The 15,782-nt window shown below is 47.4% G+C and overlaps 1 protein-coding gene across 4 annotated transcripts in view; it reads right to left on the reverse strand.

The window, feature by feature from the left end:
* The window catches only part of LOC133344246 (extracellular sulfatase Sulf-1-like), a 173,126-nt gene that overhangs the window by 136,543 nt on the left and 20,801 nt on the right, over positions 1 to 15,782 (reverse strand). The gene's annotated exons all lie outside the window — the stretch shown is intronic.

The raw sequence follows: 15,782 nt of genomic DNA on the forward strand, positions 1-15,782 counted from the left end.
ATTGGCTTCTCTTTAATGTGCAATGTTGCCTAATATTTAATTTCCCCCACAGAAGCCTGCCTATGTGTAGAACTACACAGCCCCTTGCCTAGCATAGGCACCCAAGAAAAATGCAATCATGCTCACAGATGTATTATCAGTGTCCCTTCATATCCCCTCTGTGTAAAATAGCCAACGCAAACATGCAGAGTGCAATTACAAAAAAATCCTCAAGCACACGTCACACTTCCATCCCTCACAACCACCGGCCTTCACACAAAACACTCGATTAAATTATTATGCAACATTAAATGTGCAGATTGCTAATTATTTTTCTCTTTCTCTCTAATTATGCCACAGCGAGTTGCCAACATTCCTACCGTAATCACAACATGGAGAAAATGCCTTCAGACATGTTGGCTCGCGATCAACAATCTTTTACACTAATAACGCATGTGACCCAACCAAACACAAGCTTTTTTTTTTCAGCCAACCTTTCGTAAAAATTATCCCCATAGCTGATCCTGAGCACATTTGCGAAAATGGCCATTTGTCCCTTGAAGAAAAAACCCCCCATAAACCTGCCTCTCTCTAAGATCCGGGGGTAACCTGTGTAATTTTCACCCAGAGTTATGTCTCCGACAACAAAGACAGCACACGCGTGCCTTTGTGCGGTGACATCCTCCGTGCAGTAAAAGAGGCAAAAGCCACACACTGCAGGCTATTAATCTGAACCGCCGCTAATCCAGGGCAATTTCCACCAAAACCATCTCGAACGGCGGCGGCGAAGGCTTTCGCTGCAGCTGCTGCCCCGAGTTGACCCAAGGGATGGGGGGTGGTGACACTTAGAAAAGGGGATGGGCAGGACAGGACTGATGGCTTTTCCAACAAACCTGATGCCCTTTCGAGGGCTTGGAAAGGAGGGGGGGGGGAGAGACGCGGTAAGGCAGGAGATAAGAGGGAATTTAGGAGGGGAACGGTAGGGGGTGAGTAAGGGGGGGGGGCGGAGGTTGAAGGCAGGGTTAAAGCAAGCTTGGGGAAGGACAGCGATCTGTGGCGTAGCTTAAGGCTGTGAGATCAAGAAGGAACAAGTCGTGGAAGAGACCACAGCTATTATGGTACGAATCGTGAAGTAAAATGTCCTTCGGGCTACGAATGAGAGCAATGAAGTTGATCTCACGAGCTTCTGTTGTTCTCAAAGATTCGTGATGAGATATTTCCTGGGAAAATCTGTGGGTTCTTTTAGTGACCGTGGACTTAAATACATATATATATAAATCCTCTGCCCTCCATGCAGACTTTTGAAAGTGTGCAAAATAAGTGACGTTAATGTTAACGTTTGAATTACGGCACGTGATTGCATTCCAATTAGGAATAATGTAGGGGAAAAAAAACTACCACTCAGAAGAGATGCACACTCATACCTAAGAAACAGAGTGAAGCAGTTGCATTTGCATAAGTTTTCCTTTCACTGCAGAGTGCAAAGTGTTCCATATTCCCTTCGTAAAACAGACATTTTGGTTTTTTCTTAGTCGTTCAACCCCACACAATTTCGTCTGTCCTCACAATACCATTACTTAGGAAAATCAGCACATTCAATATTCACTTTCGATTCGCCTACAGTTTTGGTTGCTGTGAATCACTAACGGTGTGCAATTTCATCATAACAGCAGGTCCAAACTGCCCGAGCATTTTTAACGATTTTGATTGTGTAAACCGACACGACCTTAAGAAAGCCATATGGGGATCAGTTCTCCTCCGCGGCCGGGTATGGCCACGTGCTTACGCGATGCGATCTTTCCGAGCGAAACGAGAATGTGGTTGCACATTCACATCTGATGTCACGGCGTTGGCCTCCGGTTGCCAAACGAATACATTATGAGAGCGCACTAATCACACACAAAGTGCTTGCCACAAATGAACCACAATACCTCGTTGATCTCGTCAAGGAGCATAAACCATGGCCCAAACGCCGGTCATCCTCGCAGCGGCTTTTGGCTCTCCATCAAACAAAGATGATCACCGCATTGCGCGCTTTCAGATGCGCTTCTGAGGCCATCTGGACTGCTCTACCTACCGATATTAGGAAGCCACTGGAGCCACGCACTTTCATATCTAGATTGAAAACGAATTTCTTTAGAACTGCTTTTTGTGATTAGTTCGTTGTCCTTCCCCGATTAGCACGGTTGACCACGTACGGTGCGCGAAAGAAGTTGAACATACGTGCTGAGATAATGCATCGCACACGTGCCTCGGCAACTCTTCCCTGTTGGCGGCGGAAAGTGACTGGCGGATAATTCCACATTCCCACACTGGAGGGTGCACGTAAGGAGTCATTTCTGAAGGAAATGCACCGAATGTGTTGCCCCAAAAGCCCTCGTGTTGTTTTTACCCGCATTGTATGTTGTTCGGCAATATATTTACGCACTGTGATGCCAATGCGGACTCGCACACAAAGACAAAGATCCCCTCTGTATAGCCTCAACAGACTGTAGGGGCAAGTGCTGTTAGCGAGCACCTTTAAAGGCCGGAACAGTACACGATGGGGTAGGTGGCCAGCACCACGCCCGACCGCCTTTGTCTCCCCAGTAGTGATGTTTACACACTGCACCAGGCACTCATTTGAGGCCGATTCGACCTAGAGGAGGCTCAGGACCGGTTCAGATAATCGTCACTGGGTGTTGGCCGTGAGCGGGAATCGAACCCAGGTCGCCGGGTCCATAGCGCAGCGCGCTAACCGCTACACTACCGCTCCCCACACGCAAGCATACACCAACACACAATACACACACAGACATTCACATGCACAGGCAAGTCCAGTCGCACAATGCGGACAGAGATTCCCTTGTGTTGGTTTTGCTCAGTTGATAGGCATTTCAAATTGGGAAGCAGATAAGAGAGAGAGAGAGAGAAAAAAAACTAACTCCGTGAAAAGACAGAGCAGGTGGCATCCCCCTTTTCCAGGGCCTCAATCAAAGCAGGGTAATCAATGAATGAAAGAAGAAGCCGGTTCCTATCAGTTGAGCTGAGCAAGCCTAAGCTCTAACCCCTGTGCAAACGGAATGACATTGTAACGAGGAGCAGCATTATGCGCGAGCCCACTGCCCCACCGCATCGCTAATTTCAAACGGGCCCGATTCAGGGTTAATCCGCGTAGACCAACACACCCAAACACTTCTGAATCTCCGAGCCCACACTCGGCGCTCCTTCGACGCAACTCAACTCGACAACGACAATCGCCTCGACTGGCCCCCACATTCTGAAAAGTCACCTGAAAGTGTGTGGGCTCGTCATTTAGACCCGTTCTCTTCTCTCCCCCTCTCTGTCCCCTCTGTTTGTCATTTACGTTCCTCGCTGCGTTGTGGCCGCCACCCGCCACACGCACGTGGCAGGCTATAACGAACGCTCCGCGTTGCGTGTGCCACGGGGTCACAGGCTTCTCATTGTAAGAGCAGCTTTTCTGAGGTCCCAGTTGCACGTTCCAAAATGCACGCTTGAATGCCGCCTGTCAAAAGCAAATGTTATTGTTCAACAACTCACTCTCACACTTCAACCTATTGCTGCTGCTGTTATTATTATTCCGATGATTCCTCCCCTTTAAACCTTACCGAGTCTCATTACCCTTTTTTCAGGAGGGTCATGCTAAGTTTTCGCAGCAGCGACTTTGATGTATAATCACCAATTGAGTAATTTGCTAGTTTGTTTTTATTTTATTGGAAAATATGTACGAGGACTCATGCACACAATGGCCTTCTCTGCTGAATGATGCCACGGGATCATTGATGTCCAGTGTGAAGCAGACGATGTGTAGTTTTCGGGTTAATAACACCAGCAGTATTAATCATGGTGGCCGCTGGATTCGAACCACGAAGCTCTGAAACAGGCGACGACCATACTACCGCTGGGCCACTTCACTGCCTCAAGTCACCGAAAATAATATCATCATCATCATCATCATCTCTGTGCAGATGTTTGAGTGTTTTCTACTAATGTGCATTTAATGAGAATCAGAAGCTGTACTCTACTGGGAAGAATCCGATGAGCTCTGAAGCTGTTTTTTTTACAGATGTCCAGGGTCTCTGGATTTCCCACACTCAACATTTATAGATATGAGCCAACCATTGTAACACAGGACCCTTCTAAAAGGGTTCCGATGCTTAATTTAGGATTTTGTTGGTAAATAAAGCAACCCAATATCATTGTCAGTTATTTGCCTTTTCATTATTTTTTTGAAATGGCACCATTATGTAATCGCAAACTGATTAACACACCAGGGGAGTGACTCACCATTTCTAACACGGTCATGACGATGCTGCCTGCTGATGATGATTCGTTTAACACACCAGTAGGGCATTTCTACATGTCTAACACACTAATCAACCCATTTGTTGTTTCAGTCAACAGTGCCATTTGCCACACGCTGTGGTGATGATGATGATCTTGATGACGTCCTCAAAAGGGAAGTGGGTCCTTTGTTGACACCGAGCGGCGGGCCCTTTATGCGGTCGGGACATAAATAAATAAAACATTTGTGCCGTGCATTCCACCTGTCAGCTTGTGCTCACACACAGTGGTTTGGTGTGGGAATCCAAGGGCTGTAAAAAAAAAGAAATGTGCCTGGGTAAGCCCCGCGATGACAGCTATGGCTTCCCGCATGTCTAAAATGTGAATTTGCAACAACAACACACACAAAAAAACTTCAAGTGCTGCGCGTTATTGCCATGCAAATGCCGACGATTTTGCAATTGTATTTTTGTTACTGGAAACACATGGCTGCAATCGAAGATATTTCCTTGAAAATACTGACGTTGGGAAAATGTTTAACCCCCCCCCCCCACACGCCCCTGAGGTGAACGAGCTGTCCCTCACTCATGTCTCACATCGCACTCTATTTACACAGCGACCTCCACTATTGTAATATTTCCTTTGCCTCTCTTCTCACACTTGGGTTTATTTTTTTTGCAATGGTGCGCTCGTGGTTATTACGTGCGTGTGTGTCTGTGTGTGAACTGGATTCATTTACACTTTCTTGGAGTTTTTTTTTGTTACAATGTGTCGACTTTAATAGGGGGTTTCATTGTTCATTTGATGACTTTCGCCATTGTGAACGCAGAGTGAAAGCCGTTGGGAAACATGGACAATGACACAAAAACCTAGGCAACAGCTACAATTAGAAAATTTTACTCGCGCTACACATTGATAAATGTCCTATTATGAACGTGTGGAGGAATTGCACATATTGTGGCCAAGTGTGTGTGTGTGTAGTTTTGTGTGGGTTGTGCTCAGATTTAAATTGACTTACGTGATTAAACAGATACCTTTTGCTGGCATCTACAATAAATAGGGCACGTGAAGCCATGAAGCATTACAACTAGCATTTTAGTGAATCGGGAAATCAAAAATAAAATACAAATTGAAAGTTTTTTAAACTTTTATTTTCAAGAATATATATTTTTCGTCATAAAAATGGCCCACTGTTCCCTATATTGACACACTTATCCGGCGACTAATTTTAAGGCTGAGTTTACCCAGGGGAGACCAATGGACAGGGTCAGAAAACATGTGCCACCCCTGATGTTAGTCACGGACAAGAAAGTAATCTCGCCCGCCATAAATAGCAAAGTGCGTTAAAACCAATGCCACCCAACACATGAATAAGTATAACCCGTAAAAACAAAGTTTTTCACTATAAATCCTTTATATGCGTGGCGGCTAGAGTCCTCTCGTCCTCTGGCTTGAGATGGCTGCCACCTATGGGTCAGATGATTGTCTGCCAGTATTAAGCAATTGGTAATTAAATATATAATTTGTTTTCCCTAAACAGTGTAAAATTTTGGAAAAAAATTTCACGAACATTAATTGTCTCGCACAACGAGTCTGTGTGCAAAATGTCAGCTCGATTGGATCACGGGAAGTGGGTTAAAAAACGACCAAAAGATTTGCACGGTCGTAAGCAAGCAAGCACGCAAGCAAGCAAGCAAGCACGCAAGCAAGCAAGCAAACTTAATATAAAGGATTTAAAAAATAGACACTCATACAATGACAACGATCCACCGTATTGCCTTCAACAGACTTTTGGGGCACTTATGAAGGCCGGAACAGCAAACGAGGGAGTGGGTGGCCAAAACGACGCCTGGCCACCTTTGTCTCCCCAGTGATGGTGTTTAAACACGCCGCACCAGGTGCTCATTTTTCTCTGAGTCGACCTAGGGGAGGTCAATGACTGGTGTTGGCCGTGTGCGGGAATCGAACGTGGGTCGCCGGGTTCATAGCGCAGCGCGCCAACCACTACATGACCACTCCCCACACACACTAATATGAAAACAAGACAAAGATCCCCCTTATAGCCTTAACAGACTGTTCAGGCAAGTGCTGTTAGTGAGCACCTATGAAGAAGGCCGGAATGGTACACGGGGGTTGGTGGCCAGCTCCACGCCCGACCGCCTTTGTCTCCCCAATTGCTCTCTTTTGATGTTGAGCCATACTAGGGGAGGCTCAGGCCCGGTTCAAATATTCATCACTGGTGTTGACTGAGCAGAATACGAACTCGGATCTACGGGTTCACGGTGCAGCGTGCTAACTGCTGCACAACCGCGCCCGACATACACTCATACGCACACTCAACGATACGCACACGTATACCCAAGGCCATGAATACGCAGAGAAAATAGGCACAAAAACAACGATACAAAGATCTCTGCACAACAATATAGACTGTAAGGGCAAGTGCTATTAGTGAGTAACTATGAAGGCTGGTGCAGCAGCGCAAGAGGAGTTGATGTGGCCAGAATCGTGCTGGGATGGCCGTATTTCCCTGGTGCTGATGTTCACACACCACTTATTTAAGGCCGAGTTGACCTTAGGGACACCGAACAGGTTCAAGACACATCTCACCACTCATATTATTCACGGCTGAGAATGGAATCCGTTTCACGGGATTCATAGCGTGGTGTGAAAACCACGACACCGCCACCACTCAGCACATGCACAAAGACAAAGACGTCCCCCCCGGGTGTAGCCTACACAGGCCGTCGGGGCAAGTGCTGCCAGTGAGCACATATCAACGACGGCAAGAAACACAATGCAGTGGTGTGGGTCAGAACCAAGCCCGGCCCACCTTTGTCATCCATACACACCGCTTCAGGTATTCATTTAAGGCAGAGTCCACCGAGAGGATTGCCAAGACCAACTCGCATATCGACCAGCAAACGTTAGCCGTTGCCGGGTATCGAATCGAATTACACAGCGCAAGCGTGAAAACCACCCCACGCCGCCACCGCCTCCACCAGCACTCGACAGATGCAAAGACAAGGACGCGCGCACAGACGCGCGCGTGTTCAATCTCACGTGCCCACAGCACGCACACCCCGCGGGAGCACACCTGCTCACACAACCACTCAGCGGTCAGTGTCCCTCCCCCGCCCACCCGCCGGCTCTCGTGAGCCACACGGAGCCATGTGGCCCTGGAGCAGATGCGGCACGGCAGAGGCGTGCGGGGGCGACACGAAATCTCACGCCACCCCCCTCCCTCCCCGCCGTGTCAAGCGTGGGCCCTCATGCTGGGAGGGCAATTGAGCACCCAGTGGCCAACAGCAGGTCTGCTTCTTGCCTGGTCTGTCTTAGAAAGCTATTTATAAAAGCACACATGCTTTTATATATATGTAAAGACAAAATGCAAAGAGGCCTCGTATAGCCTGCACAGACTGTTGGGGCAAATGCTGTTAGCAAGCAACCTGTGAAGGTAGAAACGGCACGCAAGGGGGTGGGGTGACCAGTCACCGCCTTTGTCTCCCCAGTGGCGATGTTTACACACCGCGCCAAGTATTCACTTGAGGCCGAGTCGACCTAGGGGAGGCCCATAATCAGTTCAGATAATCGTCACTGGTGTTGGCCACGAGCGGAAATCGAACTCGTGTGGCCGGGTTCGTAGCACACTGCGCTAACCGCTATTCCACCGCTCCCCAATATAGACACGTACATACATACTCTGAGACGTACGTCTTCCTTGAAAAAGCAAACTCTCGTCTCAATGGACTCTCACTCATCACGAACATTCGATACCCCGCACTGCCGCGTAGGTTTTTTTGCCAATGTTGCCGTACGCTTCTCAAACGTGTTTTTTTTTGGCAATTCCTTGTCTTGTCCTGCACGATGTCCGATTTTTCGCTTCCAGCACGTGGGGCAAAACCGTATGCCCGTTTATAAACAAATGCTGACAAAAGTCATTGCTACGGAGGGCGCATGAACTGGTGGCCTCGAATGGTATTTTGGCTTATTTTGTGGAAGCCAAAGAGCCTCGTCTCATTTGTTTAGGAGTGACAGCTCATGAATTTGGAGGTACGAATACAAGTCAGAGCAATACGATGTTGGGCTTATATTTCAAGCCTAAATTAAATTTACTAAATTCCGACGTGAAAAGTGGACATTTAAGAAAAAAAAAACTGCATTTCAACGAGTCCGTTGATACTTTTAAAACGTATGGCATCTCCTTCACAACACGAGTCGAGTGGCCCTTAGGTGAAGCGCGACGATTGATAGCTCGCCGATTTTAAGCCGATATCTTTTTGTTTCTCGAGCTCCGGCGTGGTTTCTGCGGCCACGTGACGTTCACGTCCACGAGACAACAACTACAGCAACAAAAAAAGCAAAGGAAAATAAACCCGCCGTGTGCAATGCGTGCACGGTGGAATACAATCAAGTCGCATTTTAACCAGACCTCCACCAAATGTTTTTTTTTTGTCATTGCTGGCATGTCACCTCGTGCCTTACCATTATGAGCTCATTCATTCAACCAGAAACCTGAGAGGTGGAAAGATGGGGGGGAGGAGGGGGTCCTGCAAGTTCCATTCACTCCGGCAATTCCACAGGCAGCGGAGTTGCTGCTGGGCCAGAGCCACGAGGCAGGGCCCGCACTTTGCCGATTGTTCTACATGAACACCCTTGGCGGATCGCTGCCCGGGCGAGGGGGCAAAGGGAAGGCGTAAAAATGCGCGCGCGGTGATTTAAAAGGTTTTCGAGTGGGCTTAAGTGCATTCCGATTTTTTTATTAATTTTGTGTCGTGCTCGTTTGCAGGGCAGGAGGTGCAGAGGACAGCGACTGCCCGCGATCGCACGCACGGCAAAACAGAAACCATTGTGGCGCGATAGTACACAGCGTTAGGCGTTATTGTGTGTGGGGGGGGGGGGGGTATATAAGCATTGAAATTGCTTTAAAAAAACATTGGCACGTAAAATGATAGGTGTTTGAATGGTATTGTCTGCCCAATACAGGAACAAAATGTAATGTCTTCCCCCTCTTAACCCCACTCATTACGCCAATGGGCCATTGTGAAGAGGAAAATTGATTTCGTTTCACCTCCATTGTGAACGTCACTGTGCCGAATTTTTATTTGATTAAATAAATTTAAAAGTAATTTACAGCCCCGACTCCATCCTCTGCTGGATGAAGGCCTCTCCGCGCTGAGTGAGCTCGGGGAGTTTTCTTCGACCATACTTCGTTCAAGCTGGTTCAGTGCAGATTGGCAAAGTGTGGCCCAAGTACCAGTACAGATATCGCTCACCGCCTACGACAGCCGTGGGTGGGAAAACTAAATGAGGTCGCCGATTTCATAGCCCTCCTCCCTCCAGCACGCAACTTGCCATTGTGCAGAGATAAACACATTTGATCGGGAGTACTTGTGTGTAACGAGCACTATGCACGATGACGCAATGCTGTGTTTGGATGTCGATTGCAGTATTATTCCCTCGGATGTATTTCGTCCACTCCCTTCAGACACTCGTAAACATTATTTGCACGCAAAACATTAATCAACAGAACTGGGAAAAAGTCCCACATTTTATCTGGTTTAATAAATTATTGTTACGTTCACAACTCCGCGACGGGAAGTTGCTCAAGGGGCGGCTTTCTCTGAAGTAAAGTGTGGGTGCCTCTATGTCTTCCAACCCACCGGGTACCAGGGAAGGCAGAGGTTACATTGTAAACGAAAAACGCTTCTCGTACAACGGAATAATAAATTACGTGCGCGACACATATCCTAACCTAAATGCCATGGGAAACAATCTACAACTTTGTTCAGTGAGGCTATACCCAGTCTGACGGTTGTCACAGCCTTCATGCCCCCCCCCCACCACATCAGTGGCTGTGCATTCATGAGAATGAGTGCTGGTTCGGTACCAACTCACCCTCCAATGCTGTAGGGGAAGCGCTAGAATGCAGTAGTTAGCGCGCTGTGCTACGAACCCAGAGACCCGAGTTAGATTCCCACTCATGGCCAACACCAGTGACAATTCTCTGCTCCAGTCTTGGGCCTCCCCTATGTATACTCAGCCTAAAATAAGCACCTGGTGGAGTGTGTAAACATCGCCACTAGGGAGACAAAGGCGGTCGAGCATGGTGCTGGCCGCCCACCCGCTCATGTCCTGTACCGGCCTTTATTAGGTGCTCGCTAACAGCATTTGCCCAAAAAGTCTGTAATGGCTACACGGAGAATCTTTGTCGTTGGAGTCAGGCCGCCTAGTAAAGGTGTGCACGTACCAGGCAGATTGGATGTCCACGCCTCCAAGCTTTTTCTCTTCATTGTTTTCTATATTCCACAGTTCCAAATGATCAAGACCAGCGTTCAGCCTGCCACTCCCCCAGTGTCCGCTTGACTCAATGGCCAGGAATCGGCAAAAAATATCTCCATTTCCCAGTGCCACCACCATCACTAACGAAGTGCTCTGCACGCACGGCGAAATCCCTGTGACGGCTTCACCAGCCACAGCCGAGATGTGGAGCTGGGAGCACGGGACAATGCTGCAAGCTCACAGTAAAATCACTCCGTCTTTACACAAGTCATAATCCAGCCTGATGTATGATGATGATGATAATTATAATAAAACCTTTGTTGCGCCAAAATATAATTAAGAATTTGAAAAATCAACATTTCTTTCGCTGTGTTACAGAAATGCATATTAAATATGGTCTCAATTAAATGATGTTTTAATGGGCTCGAGCCTGGTTTTAATAAAGGGCTGAGTAGCACTCAAAATGACAAAGAGTCTCCCCTACTCTCAAATTAAGGCCACACATTTTTTTGGCACCATCGTGGCAGGAATACTACGGCATGATGTATAATAAACCATTTATATTTATCATTTGACACTAAATCAAACGGATCTTTACGCCGCGCGTTAAGAGCTCAAGATAAGGTGACTGCGAAGGCTTTTTGCGGTTGTGCTGTAGAACCCTCCAATGTCATAAATAACACCGGCTGGCCGACATTAAACCCCGGCAGCGGCCGGCAACTTCATATAATCGGGGGAGAAGTGAGCCAGCTCCATTCACTTCCTGAAGGAGCTTCCAGCACGCGGAGCGAAACGTCGGACCTCATGCCCAACCCAGCAGCACATAGGTGGCCAGAACCCGACAAACTGCACGTGAGAGCTGTCGAGATGAGGCTGCTTGCTAACGGAGCGTGGCATTCGCGGCGGCCCCGCCAGTGCGCTCGGCATCGTGCAATGTGATGGAGTTCCTCTGTTAACGGAGGTCTCTGTTGCTCCATAAATCTCACTTAGGAAACTCCCTGTTGGGTCCTAGCTGGGTCAAGCGGAACACAACGCCGAGGTGGCCAATTAGGTCGCTTTCTCCTACTCATTCCCCTTTGCATTGCATTGGGCCACATCACGTTGCAAGTCAACGTGGAACCTTGACATGATTACGTATGTTTTTTGGGATCTTTTGGTTAATCTCACCGACATTTTGCCGACCGCTGTAAAACGTTATTTGTATGCCGCTAGCAATGAATATAAAAATAAATGTATTCTGTGTCATGTCACAATCGTAGAGGAGCACCGATGGTTTTGGTTAAATGCTGCTTTTAAGAAGTTGGCAGAATATCCAGGGATTTTAGTCTCAGGCTGCCTCCTTAGAAAAACAAATATCTGCTCCCCGATTATAAATACGTGCTGTACGTGTGCCAAACCCACACGAGCAAAATGTATACGCTTTAACAACGCGTCAGTAGCACTGTGCACACGTGCGACTACACCACCACATGCAATACAAAAAAACACGATTAATTCGTTAAGACAGTCTGCTTTTTTGTTGGTTCATCAATCACGCACCATTTGCATCAGTGCATTACGTACGGCTGTAATTTACAACAACAACAGCAGCAGCAAAAATGTAACCAAGTCCACGCGAAAAAAATAACCTTGGCTTCATATTTCTTGTATTTAGAAGAGCCTGGACCTTCCGGCCACCGATCGCGTTGCGACAGGTTAAGGCTGCAGCAACGGAGACTGAAAAGTGAGAGCCGACCCCCAAATCCCCCAGGAACGCCCAAGATGCATTCGACATCTGAAACGTAGCACAGTTCCACACGTTGACGTCTTCACAGGACGCGCACGCGATGAAAAGTTGCACACGCGAGGTCACATCAGCCGTGGGTTGGTTAGAACGTCTGCCGGAAACGATCGGTCAGAAAAGAAGCGGCGATGCTCTGCGATCCTCAGACAATAGAATCATCAGCAGCTGGTTGCTCCACTGCTGGATGAAGGACTCGATGAGCAGCCACTACCGCCCACGATCCTTGCGATGTCATGAAACCCAAACGAGTTTCAAAATACCATTGAACCTGCCCCTGTGTAGACTCTGCAACAGCATTTTGACTCCGCAGAAATTGATAAAGTCATCCAAGAACGATGCAAACCAAGCACTACATTATCTCTTCTAGATTTGAAGCTTTCGTGACTGCAAGGATTCAACACAAGCTTCGTCTAAGATACAGTATCTTACTTGATACAGCAATCGTGCTGTGACGGTTCCACCTGAAGACGGAAGCTTGTGTTGCCTCCGAAACGTCGTCATTTTTATTTTATTTTTATTTCACTTTTATTAATTCAAATTTTTTACCTACGTGACTTTACCGAAAAAACCTAAGAATACACTACATTATCACGTAATATTTGAAATAATAAAATATATTTAGAAAAACAGAACAGTGGACACTCCGGATACATGAAGAAAGTACCAAAACACATATTAAAAGGGGAGTCCGGCAAGGTGCCACACGCTTGTATAAAAATGACTGAGATAATATTTGACAATAATTTTCGGTGGAAATTTAACGATGTTACGTTCAATTTCCACCTATACACCGCAGTTCGAAGGATGACTGTGGATTTTAACTAGAGGAGCGATCTGCTGCGTGGATAGTCGTGTGGCTTATGGTTTGAAAAAAAAACAGACCCCCCCTTGGCCCAAAGGGAAAGCAGTTGTGTTTACACAGCACGGCATGCGTGGTGTTAGTAGAGTTCTCTCCTCTTGCCAAGATGTGTGCCATCTTCACGATACGGTGGCGATAGTGTCGTGCGTCACGGACACATAGGGGCCAGGCGACTTTGATGGTAGCTCTTCTGTTTATATATATATACACCGTATTTATAAGGTTTTGATTACGATGAAAAAAGGATATTTTTGGGGGGTTTTGTTGACGATGAGGCAGCTGCAATGCAACTGGGGAGATTTTGTCAGAGTGTACATTAGCACGGTTCACCTGATTGTGTTACACAGCTGAATACACGTGTGTGTGTTGTGTGTGTTGTGTGTTGTGCTGTGTGTGTGTTGTGTGTGTGTGTTGTGTGTGTGTGGTGTGTGTTTGGTGTTTGTGGTGTGTGTGTGTTGTGTGGTGTGTGTGTGTTGTTTGTGGTGTGTGTGTGTTGTGTTTGTGGTGTGTGTGTGTTTTGTTTGTGGTGTGTGTGTGTTGTTTGTGGTGTGTGTGTGTTGTGTTTGTGGTGTGTGTTTGTGGTGTGTGTTGTGTGTGTTTGTGTTGTGTGTGTGTTGTGTGCTTGTGGCGTGTGTGTGTTGTGTGTTTGTGGCGTGTGTGTGTCGTGTGTGTTTGGTGTGTGTGGTGTGTGTGTGTGTGGTGTGTGTGTTGTGTGTGTGGACTCTAAATGTTGCTTTTAAAGTGCACGTAGCCTGGCACAAGTACCGCGGTGACGTCACCACCACTTGGTGGGGAATAGCGGTTGTTGTTGTTGTTGGACTCTAATAGGGAGTGGTGGCATAGTGTTTGGAGCACTGCATTACGATCCAAGTAGACCGAGATTGATTCCTGACCACGGCTCACATTCGTGGTTATCTAAACTGGTTCTGGGCCTCCCCTAGGTCGGTTCAGCCTTAAATAAATACCTGGTGCAGTGCGTAAATATCAGCACCAAGGAAACAATGGCAGCCTGGCAAGGTGCTGGCTCTACCCACCTGCTTGTGCAACGTGCCAACCTTCATAGATGCTCACTGACAGTACTTGCCTGACACAGCCCACGTACGCTGTATGGTGGATCTTTGACTTTGTCTCGTGTGTGTTTGCGCAAATGCAATAGGCAGCAGCACCGCCTCAGTGGTTCCTGGCAACCCGGAGTTCAAGTCTGGGCCACGGAAAACATCAGTGGCAAGTGGCGTCTGAACTCTTCACGAGCCTCCTCCTTTATGAGAAGTCAGCCTGAACTGTGGTTCGATATTTTCCACACTCGGACTGGGGAGACAACAGGAAGCAGACATGCCGCTCCTGGCCACACCATCCTGATAACACTAATGTCGACGAGACATCCTATGGTCATTCAGTTACTGAAAAAGGGCCCGGCATGTGGAGCAAAACGTCGGACGCCGCGCCAAGTGACTCACGACAACCCCGCAACACACAACCGTCAGAGCCGACGCGGTGCCACCTTGGCCTTTGACCTATGCGTGCACGAGCATTGGAGATCATTGGCTCATTGCGTTGTTGGTTTTCCCACTGCCAACTCGACATCTGTGAGAACACGTGACCAGCGTCGCCTGTTTGAAGAACCCTACGTGGAGGCTGAGCGCATGGCATCGTTGAGCAAAGGGCCATCGGAGACGTGAACATTGTTTTAGCTATTAAACTAAGAGGCGACGAAGCCGCCAGGGAATAATGTTCAACTTAATGCCGCTCAAGCTTACGCAGAATGTCATTGTGCCGTGTTATTTCATTAATTCAGAGCACTCCAGCCAGATTCCTCTGTAATGCCAAGTGTTGTAACAAAGCAACGTAAGCTTCTCAAGAGACGGAGAAGAAGGGGGGGGGGGGGAATACTTTCTTTATGTAATGAACTTTTTTTCTTAAACAAAAAAATATATAATAACTGTAATTATGGTAATCCTTGCTGGCTAACGATTTATTTTGGAGTTAAGTGGTGCAGCAGTTGAAGTTTTCATTAAGCAACTGAATGCATTTGGCAAGACGTTGGTCAACCTAGCCGACACCACATTTCAGCTTAATCTGTACCAGTGCATTTAAAGGCGGCACGCATTGCACACAAAATACTCCGCCCACAAAAGATTCCTTTCCTTCTAAGCCTTCTTCCACCAGTCGCCATCAACAATACCGTTTTTTTCTCTTCTTCACGTGGCCTGCTTTGTTTTTGTGGGGCGGTTTGACAGACGACACAATATAGCTGGGGGTCACAATATGCAGCAAAACACTTCGCAGGGGACGCGGCATACCTGCTAGCGGAACGCTGGCACGAGGCCACGGAGCCGGGATATCTCTCACGTCACCGACCAGTTCACACCAGTTGTGTGTGAAGGCATTTCGGTTTTTTTGTCTGCTCATAGATTTGTCTGGGTGGCACTGTTATGGTTAGAATGTTCGTCTCACAATTACAAGGGTCCTGGACTAAAACCCTAGTTGCAGGGGGGGGGGTGGTGGTGGAAGAGGGTTGGAAAATTACAGGTAACAAGTATAACCCGTAAAAACAAAGTTTTTCACTATAAATCCTCTATATGCGTGGCGGCTAGA

This window comes from Lethenteron reissneri, chromosome 19, assembly GCF_015708825.2.
Source record: "Lethenteron reissneri isolate LAM-NWPU_2019-01 chromosome 19, ASM1570882v1, whole genome shotgun sequence".
NCBI lineage: Eukaryota > Metazoa > Chordata > Hyperoartia > Petromyzontiformes > Petromyzontidae > Lethenteron > Lethenteron reissneri.